Genomic DNA, 12,144 nt, shown 5'->3' on the forward strand with positions numbered 1-12,144 from the left:
TGACAAATCATTTAATTCAACAAATACCTTTTGTGTATTTACTAAGTAGGTGCTATGCTGGGGTAAGGAGGAAAACAAAATATAAAATAAAAAATGCAAATGCTATCATCACAGGGTTTGCCCAGTTGTCAAAATTCATCTAATTTACAAGAGCCTGACCCTGGACTTGTGACCATAGAGCCTTACTCACAAGATCTCTTCAGTATGTAGCTGACCTTCTGTTCTTTTTTCGTCCTTTAAACCACATAGCTACTATGACTCTCATTTTACAGATGAAGCAATGGAGGACTAAACAATTAACAAGCTTAAAATTACATACCTAATAAGCTTCAAAGCCAGGCTTTATCTTATGTTTCCAGACACCTAGCCCACTGCTCCTACTACTATACCGGAAGTGGTAAGTAACACTCTGTGAATAGGTAAACTTGCATCATTTGGTAATGGCTGCCTGAACTACATGGTTAAAGGGGTAATTGTTGACTATATCCAAGTTTAGGGGGAAAGAGTTCTTTAACTGATTACTGATGGCTGCCCTGGACACAAGAATGGGGATGATAGCAAATGTGTCCAATACTTTCCAATCGTACACAGAAGTTTTATTACTAACTCAAGAGTCATTCATATAACCAAACAAATACATTATTATGATATAATTAAAAAGTTATATAATATGTAATATTTCCCATTTTATCTATCCAAAAAGCTATTATATATATATATTTATATATATAATTATTATATATATATATGTATTATGTGATGCTAGGTATTGGTAATATAAAAATGGGTAATATTTAGTCTCTGTCCTAAAAGAGCTCATAGTCTAGCAAGAAATACAGAAACAGCTAATACAATAAGATAAGCATTGTATTTGTAAACATGGCTCTAATATTCTGATGTAATGTCTTCAAATTTATAACATGGGGAAAACGAGCTTTGGTATCTTCTTATACCAAATATTAAGTGAATGTTTTAATATGACCTAAAATTATCACAATAACCACAGTTAAAGGGCATATGATGAATGTAACCTTTATAAGCTTGTTGTATAAAGTAAATGATATAATGCCTTTTAAGTGTTTAATATGGTGTCTGAAACAGAGCACTCTAATACCAGCTACTGTAAATTAGCCAAGTGCCCCTTCCTGAAGCTCTACCATAACTGCCACTAAAATGCTCATAAAAGCACAAATATAAAAGTCACAAAACCAAAAACTGAACTAAGATTCAAACTGTTGTCAAAATCTGACACTAAATAGAAAGGCTATGCAAATAGTTTGGAAAATATCAGTAGACTTGTTTCTGAGTGGAGATGGTAAGTTGTAGATAGCAGCAGGTAGGGAAAAAAAATGGTAAATTGGCATAATTTTTTAATATGGAAAATTGGAGAAATTTGAAAGCAAAGAACACTAGATGAATTAAAATTCCAGAGGGGAAAAAGGTGTTCTCTAGGGATTATGGATTAAATTGTGTCCCTCAAAAAGATACGTTGAAGTCCTACCCACAGTACCTATGAATGTGACCATATTACAAAATAGAGACTTTCTAAATGTTATCAAGTGAACATGAGGTAAGGGAAGTATCCTCCAGAACTGTGAGAAAATAAATGTCTCTTGTTTAAGCCACCTAATTTGTGGTAATTTGTTAAAGCAGCCACAGGAAACTAATACAGTATATGAGGAAACACTCCTGACCATTTCTTTCCCTGGGGGTATTTTCCGATTCTGGCCATGGCTGAAGATCAGCTTTTCCCAGGTAGAAAGACTATAGCACAGCATCTAGCAGCCCAATGGGGTTGGCAGGGCACATTAGAAACTGGTGAAGCACAAAACTTGGGCCCAAATTTCCCCATTTGCTGAGTCCTAAAAGTAGAATGGCAAGCTGGAGGCTAGATCAAGAGGCTTTTAAATGCACAGAAAAATCCTAAAAGTCTTATGAAGAGGTGGATAAATGTAACCAGTACCCAAGAGGAGAAAATAGAAGAAGCAAATCCAAAGATTATTCACATATTGGGCTGAACAGAGAAGGATGATTACTGGGAAATCAAAAAAAAAAAAAAAAAAATGGTATGAGCCATACCATTACCCAAACTCACTGCTTTTAGAGGCTTTCTAGGCATCTACTTGAGAAGGGGAAACCCAGGCAGAGTCCAGTAGACTTCCTGAGATTAAGAGACAGTGCTGAAATCTGGAGACACGAAGTCAGTGAGAGTTTGCTGGAAAGAGTGCCTGGAGGAAAGAGCAATAAAAAGAAAGAATGTTGGAGAACTGTATAGTCCCCTTCAGATTTTCAGATAAGCCTGATCAGCACAAGCATGTGAGGAAACTATCTGAGGCCAAGGAGACAAAGCTGAAAGGGTTATAGATATTAAGGCTTGATGCTTACACAGATCCAGGAATAGTGCCACTTAACAACAATAACAACAACTAGGAAAAAAAAAAAAAAGGAAAAATCCTAATTCCTGAGGCAGTGAGTGGAGTAGTACACAAAAGGGTTTATCCCGGGAGTGAGGAAAATTTAACTCTAGACTGAGCATGGCTCCAGTCCCACCTCATAAATCTTTTTTTTTTCTTCTTTTTTTTTTTTTTATGAAACTTATTGTCAAATTGGTTTCCATACAACGCTCAGTGCTCATCCCAACAGGTGCCCTCCTCAGTGCCCATTACCCACCCTCCCCTCCCCCCCCACCCCCCATCGACCCTCAGTTTGTTCTCAGTTTTTAAGAGTCTCTTATGTTTTGGCTCCCTCCCTCTCTAACTTCTTTTTTTTTTTTTTTTCTCCTTCCCTTCCCCCATGGCTTTCTGTTAAGTTTCTCAGGATCCATCACCTCATAAATCTTAAAAGCAACACTTAAAAGGATCAAACTATTTCCAAGAAATTTAATTATATCCCAGACAAAAGGTCAAGAATATTTATAAGAAGAGAAAAGTATCTGGAAATAAAATGACAAAATTCACAATATTTGACATCCAATCAAAGATTATCAGTTGTGCAAAGAAGCTGGGTAGTATGACCCATTAACGAGATTTAGAAGATAAAAAAACTAAAACTACAATTTGAAAGATTTAAAAATGCAAGAGCTAAAATAACCAGAAGATTTAAAGGAATAGCAATAAAAAATACCCCACATAAAACACAGAATAAAAAAGAATTTTTAAAAATCAGCATAGCCCCAGAGACCTCCATTACAACTTCAAGCAGCCTAACATATGTATAATGAAAAGCTACATAGCAGAAAAAATTATAAAATACTTGATAAAGGACTTGTATCCAAAATATATAAATAACTCTAAAAAGTCAATAATAATAAAACAGCTCATTTTTTATTTTTTTAATGTTTATTTATTTTTGAGACAGAGAGAGACACAGCATGAGCAGGGAAGGGGCAGAGAGAGAGAGAAGGAGACACAGAATGTGAAGCAGGCTCCAGGCTCTGAGCTGTCAGCACAGAGCCCGACGCGGGGCTCGAACTCACGAACTGTGAGATCATGACCTGAGCCGAAGTCAGACGCTTAACCGACTGAGCCACCCAGGAGCCCCAAAACAGCTCATTTTTAATGAGCCAAAGATCTGAATATACATTTCATCAGAAAAGATATACAGATAATAAAGAAGCATATGACAAAATGCTTAACATTATTACACATCAGAAAATACAAATTAAAATCACATTAACAGACTACTATTAACACACCTATTAAAATAGCTAAAATTTGAAAGACTGACTATACCAAGTATTCATGAGGATGTGGAGACTGGACTCTCATACGCTGCTCTAGCTATATAAATGACACAACACCTTTGGAAAACAGCTTAACACTTCCTAAAACTTTATATATGCACCTATCATTTGGTCTGGTCATGCCACTCCTTGGTATCTACCCAAGAAAAATAAAAGCAAATGACCATACAAAGTCTTGCCCATAAAAGTTCATAGTAAGTTGATTTGTAATAAACAAAACCCAAAAGCAACCCAACAACAGGTAAGTGAATTAATGTAATATAGCTGTACAATGAGATACTACTTAGCATTAAAAAGGAACAAATCATTGTTACACACTACAACATGATGAATATCTAAATGATTATGCTGAATGAAAGAAGCCAGGCTAAAAAGAGCATATATTGCATGAGTCCGTTTATATAAAATTCTAGAAAATATAAACTAATACACAGTTACAGAAGGTATACTGATAGCTGTGTGGGGTCAGGGAAGTGGAGAGTCAGAAAGGAGGAATTTCAAAGGATCATGAGAAAATACATGGTGCATACATATGTCAAACTATCAAAATGTTTTGCAATTTCTATAATTTATTGCATGTCAATTAGATCTCAATGATACTTTTAAAAATTCACACAAAGAGTACTTCAGGCCCAGTTGGCTTCAGTAGTGAACATTAAAACATTTAAAAAAAAAAAAAAAGAACCCATATAGGGGCATCTGGGTGACTCTGTTGGTTAAGCTTCTGACTCTTAATTTCAGCTCAGGACATGATCTCACCATTCATAAGTTCAAGTCCCTTGTGGGGCTCCTTGCTGATGGTGCAGAGCCTGCTTGGGATTCTCTTGCTCGCTCTCTCTCTCTCTCAAAATAATTAAACTTTTTAAAAAACCATAAAAGGGTGCCTAGGTGGCCCAGTCAATTGAGGGTCTGACTTCAGCTCAGGTCATGATCTCACAGTTCATGGGTTCAAGCCCCACGTCAGGCTCTTTGCTGACAGCTCAGAGCCTGGAGCCTGCTTCGGATTCTGTGTCTCCCTATCTCTCTGCCCCTCCCCCCCCTCAAAAATAAATGGATATAAAAAAATTGTTTTAAGCCATATATTTCATGTAAACTCTTTCACAGAATACAGAAAGGGAAAATACTTTCTGTTGTCCCAGATACCAACATATCCTCTGATACCAAAACCTGGCAAGGACATTATTACATTAAAGGAAAAACACAAGCCAATGTGGCTTATAAAAATAAATTCAAATATCTTTTGAATAAATTCAAAGGCTTATAAAAATAAATTCAAATTCAAAAATAAATTCAAAATTCAAGGTATTAAGGTGAATTCAGCAATATATAAAATATATCATTACCAAGAAGGAGGGAATGTTTGGATTAACATATATAATTAGTGTAATTCACTATGTTAACAGAATTTTTAAAATTATCATTTTAATATATGTATAAAAGTTATTTGATAAAATCTAAAACTTGTTCATGATAAAAGCTCTTAGCATACTAGTAGATAGGAGATATCTACTAGATCGATATCATACTAGATAGAAGGAAACTATCTTAATCTGAGAAAAATTAGAGCAACAAAACTCCTACAGTTAACATCTTACTTAACGGCAAAATATTGCATACTCTTCCTTTTAGTTAAGAAACATGATAAGGATAACCACATCACCATTTCTATTCAATATTATACTTTCACTAACACAAGACAACTGAATAAAATCTTTTAAACTTGAAAAGGATATGACTGGGTATATAGGAAACCTAAAAAAATCTGCAAATATTAGGATTAGTAAGTAAATTAGTGTACATAGTGAATTAATGGTCTATAAATATGAGTTCAATGTACAAAATGCATTTTTATACACTTGCAAGAAACAACTAGAAAATGTAATTTTAAAAAGAATACCATTTATTTAGCATCCAAATATAAAATATATAGAAATAAATCTAATAAAATCTATAAAAGATGTATATGATGAAAAACCATAAAATGTTACTAAGTGGGATTTAAGAAACCTAAGTAAATGTAAAAATATGAAATATTCATGGATTAAAAGCCTGTTAAAATGCCAATTCTCTTCAAATTAATCTACTGTCAAAGCAATCCTAATCAAAATACCAATATATTTATTATGTGAAAGAGAAATCACAAGTTGATTCTAAAATTTATATGAAATTGAAAGGCCCTAAAGTAGCCAAGGCAATCTTGAAAAAAAAAAAAAAAAAACAGAATCTGACACCTTAAGATACCAGACTTCAAGATTTACCAGAAACAACATTCGTAAAGATAATGTGGTATTTGCAAAATGATATACAAGTACACCAGTGGAACAAACTAGAGTCCAGAAACACATAAATGGTCACCTAATTTACTTTAAAGTATTTTTACTTTTAGTATGGGAACAATGGGCTTTTAAATAATGGTGTTAGAATAACTGGATATATAAATGGGAAAGAATGAACCATGGTTACCTCATATCATATATAAATGTTTTTATATAAAAAAACAAATTAATTTGATATGGATCATAGACCTAAATGTTAAACAATAAATCTTTTAGAATAAAAAAAAGAAAAGAAAATATTGTCATGACCTTGGACTGGGCAAAATTTTCGTGAAAGAACACAGAAATCACTAACCATTAGAGAAAAAAATTGAGAAATGGCATTTCATTAAAGTTAGGATATTGTGGCCATCCAAAGCATAACTAAAAAAGTGAAAACGTAAGCCACACAGAGAGAAAATATAACTGATAAATGAGTTCACATCCAGAAAACATAAAAAAAACCTCTTAAAAATCAAATTAAGAAAGACAGACATCTCAACTTTTAATGGGTATATTTCTGTAAGTGGTACCTATAAGAAAGGATATAAAATGACTATTTACATATGTAAAAACATACATAAGTAGTCATCAAGAACATTGAAATTAAAACAGTGAAATGCTTCTCCACATCAACCATAATGGCTAAAATTAAAAATGGTTGATCATACCAAGTGCTGGTAAAAATACAGAGCAACTAGAATTCTCATGTATTAATAAACTGGAGTGTAAGCTGATAAAACTACTTTGGAAAACTGCACTGGTGATGTTATGACCCACCAATTCCAATCCTAGGTATATATCCAAGAAAAACTGATGTTCAAGAATGTCCCAAATTCCTTTATTTATTATAACCAAATGCCAGAAACAACCAAAATAACTATCAAGAGTAAAATGAAAATATAAATGGTAACATGGGATGATACACACAAATTCTAAAAAATGAACTACCACCAGATACAACAAAACAGGTCATAATGCATGATTCTACTTATGTAAGATACTGCCTTAGGTTGTAAACAAAGACAGGACATGATCAGAGAATACTAAAGTTAATTCAGTCACCAACCATTAAGCAAGCAAGGAGAATAATGTAAAGCAAGGAAGATAATATAAAAACATACAGTAAAAATTCTGCCATGAGGGTATACATGGGATCCAAAATATTAAGTAAAGTTTGGAGTATCAGGATCTGGCTGCTTCTTACAGATTTGCTCTAAACTCTGACATAGATCTCACTAGGCAAAAACTATGGTGTTTATAGGGCTGTGTTCCTTCTAAAGATTCTAGAGGGAAATCCATTGTCCTCACCTTTTCCAGCTTTCGGAAGTTGCCTGCATTCCTTGGTTTGTGACTCCTTCTGTGTTCAAAATCAGCAATACCAGCCAAGTCTTTCTTACATTGCGATGTTCTGATACTGACTTTTCTGCCTCCCTCTTTCACTTTTAAGGATCTTTGTGATTACACTGGACCTTCCCAGACTCTCCAGGATAATCTTCCCATTTTAAAGTCATCCATTATCAATCTTAATCTTCAGGCTTAATTCCCCTTTGCCATGTAACACAACATATTCACAGGTTTGGGGGGCCATTATTTTGCTTCTACAGTTGGGTATCCATCCATGACCCAAATTCCCTCACACCTTCCCTCTCAAGATGTAAATAATACCCTGAATTTAGTGTTCAGCAATAGCATATGTATTTTGAACTATTCTACATGTTCGTAGGCAAAGCAATAAACAGTGTTATTTTAAAGTCTTTTTATGGACAACATAATATATGTAAAACTCTGCAATTTATCTTTTCATTTAATATTGTGTTTTTGTATAGCCCTACATCATGTATTTTTAGTGGTGTTCTATATGTATATATCATGATGGACATTCTTGGATCTATCAACTCGTGCCCATGTGCAAAAGTCTTTCTTGGCTCAATACCTAAAAGTAGAATTGCAGGAAGGAAGATAAGCATGTCTTTAAATTAACTTATTATCAAATTGCTCTCCAACATGGGTTTGCCAATTTACATTTCTATGAGCACTGTATTGCGCTCTCATTTCTCTGGATCCTTACAGCCTTTTAAAGATTTCCCCGCTGTTATAGGCTGAAATGTGTTCTCCGAAATTTCAAATATTTAGTTCTAACCCCCAGTACTTCAGACATTGACTATATTTGGAGATTGGGGTTTTTAAAGAGTTAATTAAGTTACACTGAGGTAATCTGATGGGCCTTAATCCAATATGACTGGTGCATACACAGTATCTTTTCATAAGCTTATTGGTCATCCAGGTTTTTTATGAGTGTTGTCTCTTATTCACTTGCATATGTCTGATACATTCTAGTGAGTCCATCCTTAAATAGTTATATACATTACAAATATCTTTTTGTTTTTTGTCTGACTCTGATATAACTTAGTTTTAACTTCGCTAAACAGGAATTTTTAATTAAATACTTAATTTAAATACTTAAACCTTTCTGGTTTATTTGTTTCTGTTTCTTTTTCATCAAAAGTATGTCTGTCCTGATGTCATACAGTGCCCTATATTTTCTTCTCTAAGTTTTAAGATTTTGCTTCACAAATTATTGTATGATGTAGGTGATATGATACAGATTCTCTTTCAAGACCAAAGCATTCATTCTGCATACCTTCCCTCACCTGTCAGGTGTGTTGGCTGCTTATGGATTGCAACTATATCTCTAAGGATCACCTTCAGTCAAATATTGCAGCCTCATCCAAGGTTGCAATCCTTCCCTGAGAGCGGTCCATGTACAATGACTACTCAATGAGACTTTACAAAGGCCAGGTCCCCCATTTGTTATTTTTACCTTTCTAACATGTAAAATTTAGTAAATACCATTCTTCTAGCAATATTTAATTGAACTTTATCAGTTTCTTTGGCTGTCATTATTTTCTTTTCCATATACTTCATCTACGTTTACTTTTCATTGTGGCGCATCTTTTCATGATTCTTTTAGCGATAGTCTACATGTTATAAACACTCATAATTTGTCTAAAATGTTTTTACTCTTCCCTTTTTCTTTTTTTTTAATTTGTTTTATTAAAAATTTTTTAATCTTTGTTTATATTTGAGAGAGAGAGAAAGAGAGACAGCACAAGTGGGGCAGAGACAGAGAAAGAGAAGGAGAAACAGAAACTGAAGCAGATTCCAGGCTCCGAGCTATCAACACAGAGCCCGATTCAGGGCTCAAACCCACAAACTGTGAGATTATAACCTGAGCTGAAGTTGGACGCTCAACCAACTGAGCCACCCAGGTGCCCCTATAGTATTTTAATTAATATTTTTGCCATTATATTTTTTTTAATTTCCAAGATTTTTAATTGGTTCCTTTATTATCCACCTATTCTTATTTCATTTCTACTCTTTAATAATTTATTACTCTTGGGGCACTTGGGTGGCTCAGTCAGTTAAGCATCCGACTTCAGCTCAGGTCATGATCTCACAGCTTGTGAATTCGAGCCCCGCATCAGGCTCTGAGCTGACAGCTCGGAGCCTGGAGCCTGCTTCAGATTCTGTGTCTCCCTTTCTCTCTGTGCCTCCTCTGCTCATGCTCTATCTCCTTCTCACTCTCTCTTAAAAATAAATAAATATTAAAAAAAATTATAATTTATTACTCTTTTTAAATGGAAGCTATTGTTTATTTACCTCACTGAGCACTTTAATTCCAAGCCTATTTATTTTGAAGTTTTTGTCAGACCATTCCATAAAATTGATTTCATGTGGAACAAATTTACGTTTTAATTTTTAAGGTGTTGGCTCTTGCTGTTAGCATTAGATAGCTTCATGTAGTTTGCATTACTAGGGGAAATTTTTAATGCTCTTTCAATAATCTATCCACCTATCTATTCTGCCATCCTCTGTGTTCACCCCTCTTTCTCATAATTTTGCAGTTGTTTCTTCCTAACCCCTAACCTCATATGAAACCAGGTCTTAAAATGGCATTTGACAGCTTCTGCCTCTTAGTGAGATTGAGAATATCTGAAATGAATACAAATTCATTCATGCACCATTAGAATGGTTTTTAATTCCTCATCTTGAAGTGCTGAATATGTTGTTCCTTCCAATTGGATGAAATGTAGAAAATGCTATAGCTGCTAGCAATGATCTGAAATAAACTTTTTTAGCTTCCCTTATCTGCAAGAAATTCTCATCCAAAGTCCTAATTTCAAACAGTAAATTTAATTTTCATCTGCCCCTTTCCTTCCTTTCATCTTGTCTGGAGTGCTTTTATTCACCTTCACCCTAAGCATATCCCATTCCTGGCTGCCCCTATGTGTAGTGGACCAAGATACCAGAAAGTCTATGACTTCAGTCCCACTCATATAATTTTTCTATTCATTTTCTGGCCCTCAGAGATTTTGATCTTATGTTTGAACACTGTGAGGTCCACATTGTTTTCCATTGTTATAAACTATTTTCAGGGGAGCCTGGGTGGCTCAGTTGGTTGAGCATCTGACTTTGGCTCAGGTCACGATCTTGCGGTTCGTGAGTTCGAGCCCTGCATTGAGTTCTGGGCCAGAGCCTGTTTCAGATCCTGTGTCTCCCTCTCTCTCTAGCCCTCCCTCACTCACGTCCTGTCTCTCTCTGTCTCAAAAATAAATAAACCTTAAAAATTTTTTAAAAATAATAAGTTATTTTCAGTGCTAGAATTTGAGGAGAAAGTAGTGTGTGATAGCTTGAACTTATGCTTGCATTTAATTTTTTCACAAAAAAATTCTGATAAAATTTCTCCATTTTCTCATTACATAAAAACATTCAGGAATTAAATACAGAACATAAAAAGATCTCATTATCCTTGTGTGGTATAATGCCAATAGGATTTTTTTGAGAAAGAATAATCCATTTAAATCAATGGTTTTCAGAATTTCTGAGATTTTTAATATACTAAGGGTCATATTAAAAATGTGAAATTCTGGGCCCTAATTTTCAAGTATTCTGATTTTGTAAGTCTAGTATTAAACCTGTGGGGGGTTGGAACAATTTTGGTTCACACCAGGTGTTATATGCTATAAAAATGATTTTTAAAAACTACAAATTGAATTTCATATGTAGTGATTGGTTTTTAAAAACTAACCTATTCCAAATCTGCATGCCTTATGGCAAAATGAAAGATAAAGATAATTTCATTGGAAAAATCTTTTTTCTTTTCCTCTCAAAGTTTCTATTTTTCTTTTAGTTTGTTTAATCATCTCAAAGAAAACTGGTTTAAGAATGAATTATATCTAACTAAAATTATAAGAAATGAGGTTATACCTCTCACCTTAACAATAAAGTGGCCCAGTTTATACTTCTTAAGATAAATAAGGCACATTTTTTTTGTCATAGACATTGCTTCTCAATGTTTTAGTGGAGTTAAAAATAGCCCCTTTTCGGGGCACCTGGGTGGCTCAGTTGGTTGGTCATCCAGCTTCAGCTCAGGTCATGATCTTGTGGCCCATGGTTCGAGCCCCACGTTGGGCTCTGTGCTTACAGCTCAGAGCCTGGAGCCTGCCTGGATTGTGCCTCCCTCCTCCTCTGCCCCTCCCCTGTTCATGCTCTGTCTCTCTCTCTCTCTCTCTCTCTCTCAAAAATAAATAAACATTTTTTAAAAATAGCCCCTTTTCCAAAGATGAGTAGGTGTTTTCGATACTTTCCATACTTTGAATCAGCATGTGTGTGCGTGTGTGTGTGTTTTGTTTTGTTTTGTTTGTTTCTTTGAATGCAATACAGATAGAAAAGGGAGGGGTTATAAGGAGACACAATGAAATGTATTCCAGTTTAAAGGTCATTGATTTAGGTCAGGGCAATGGGGGAAACAGTAATAAATGCTAAGCCGTGTCGAAAAAGTCAAAGTGACTGACTAATTACTCCTTCTTTTCCCGGCCTCACATTTCATGAAACAATGTAGTTTAGTACCTTAGTACTGCCAAAGCCAATTACCAAAGCCAATTTCATGCATGGACAGCACTGAGTTTTACCCTCTCTCTTCTTCCTCCTCCCTGTTTAAGCCAGAGAAAACGTATGCCTAAGTTATCACAAATTCAAATTTATAAATGAGCACAAATACTAGGATCCATATTTCAGAAATGT

This window comes from Acinonyx jubatus, chromosome D4, assembly GCF_027475565.1.
Source record: "Acinonyx jubatus isolate Ajub_Pintada_27869175 chromosome D4, VMU_Ajub_asm_v1.0, whole genome shotgun sequence".
Classification (NCBI taxonomy): domain Eukaryota; kingdom Metazoa; phylum Chordata; class Mammalia; order Carnivora; family Felidae; genus Acinonyx; species Acinonyx jubatus.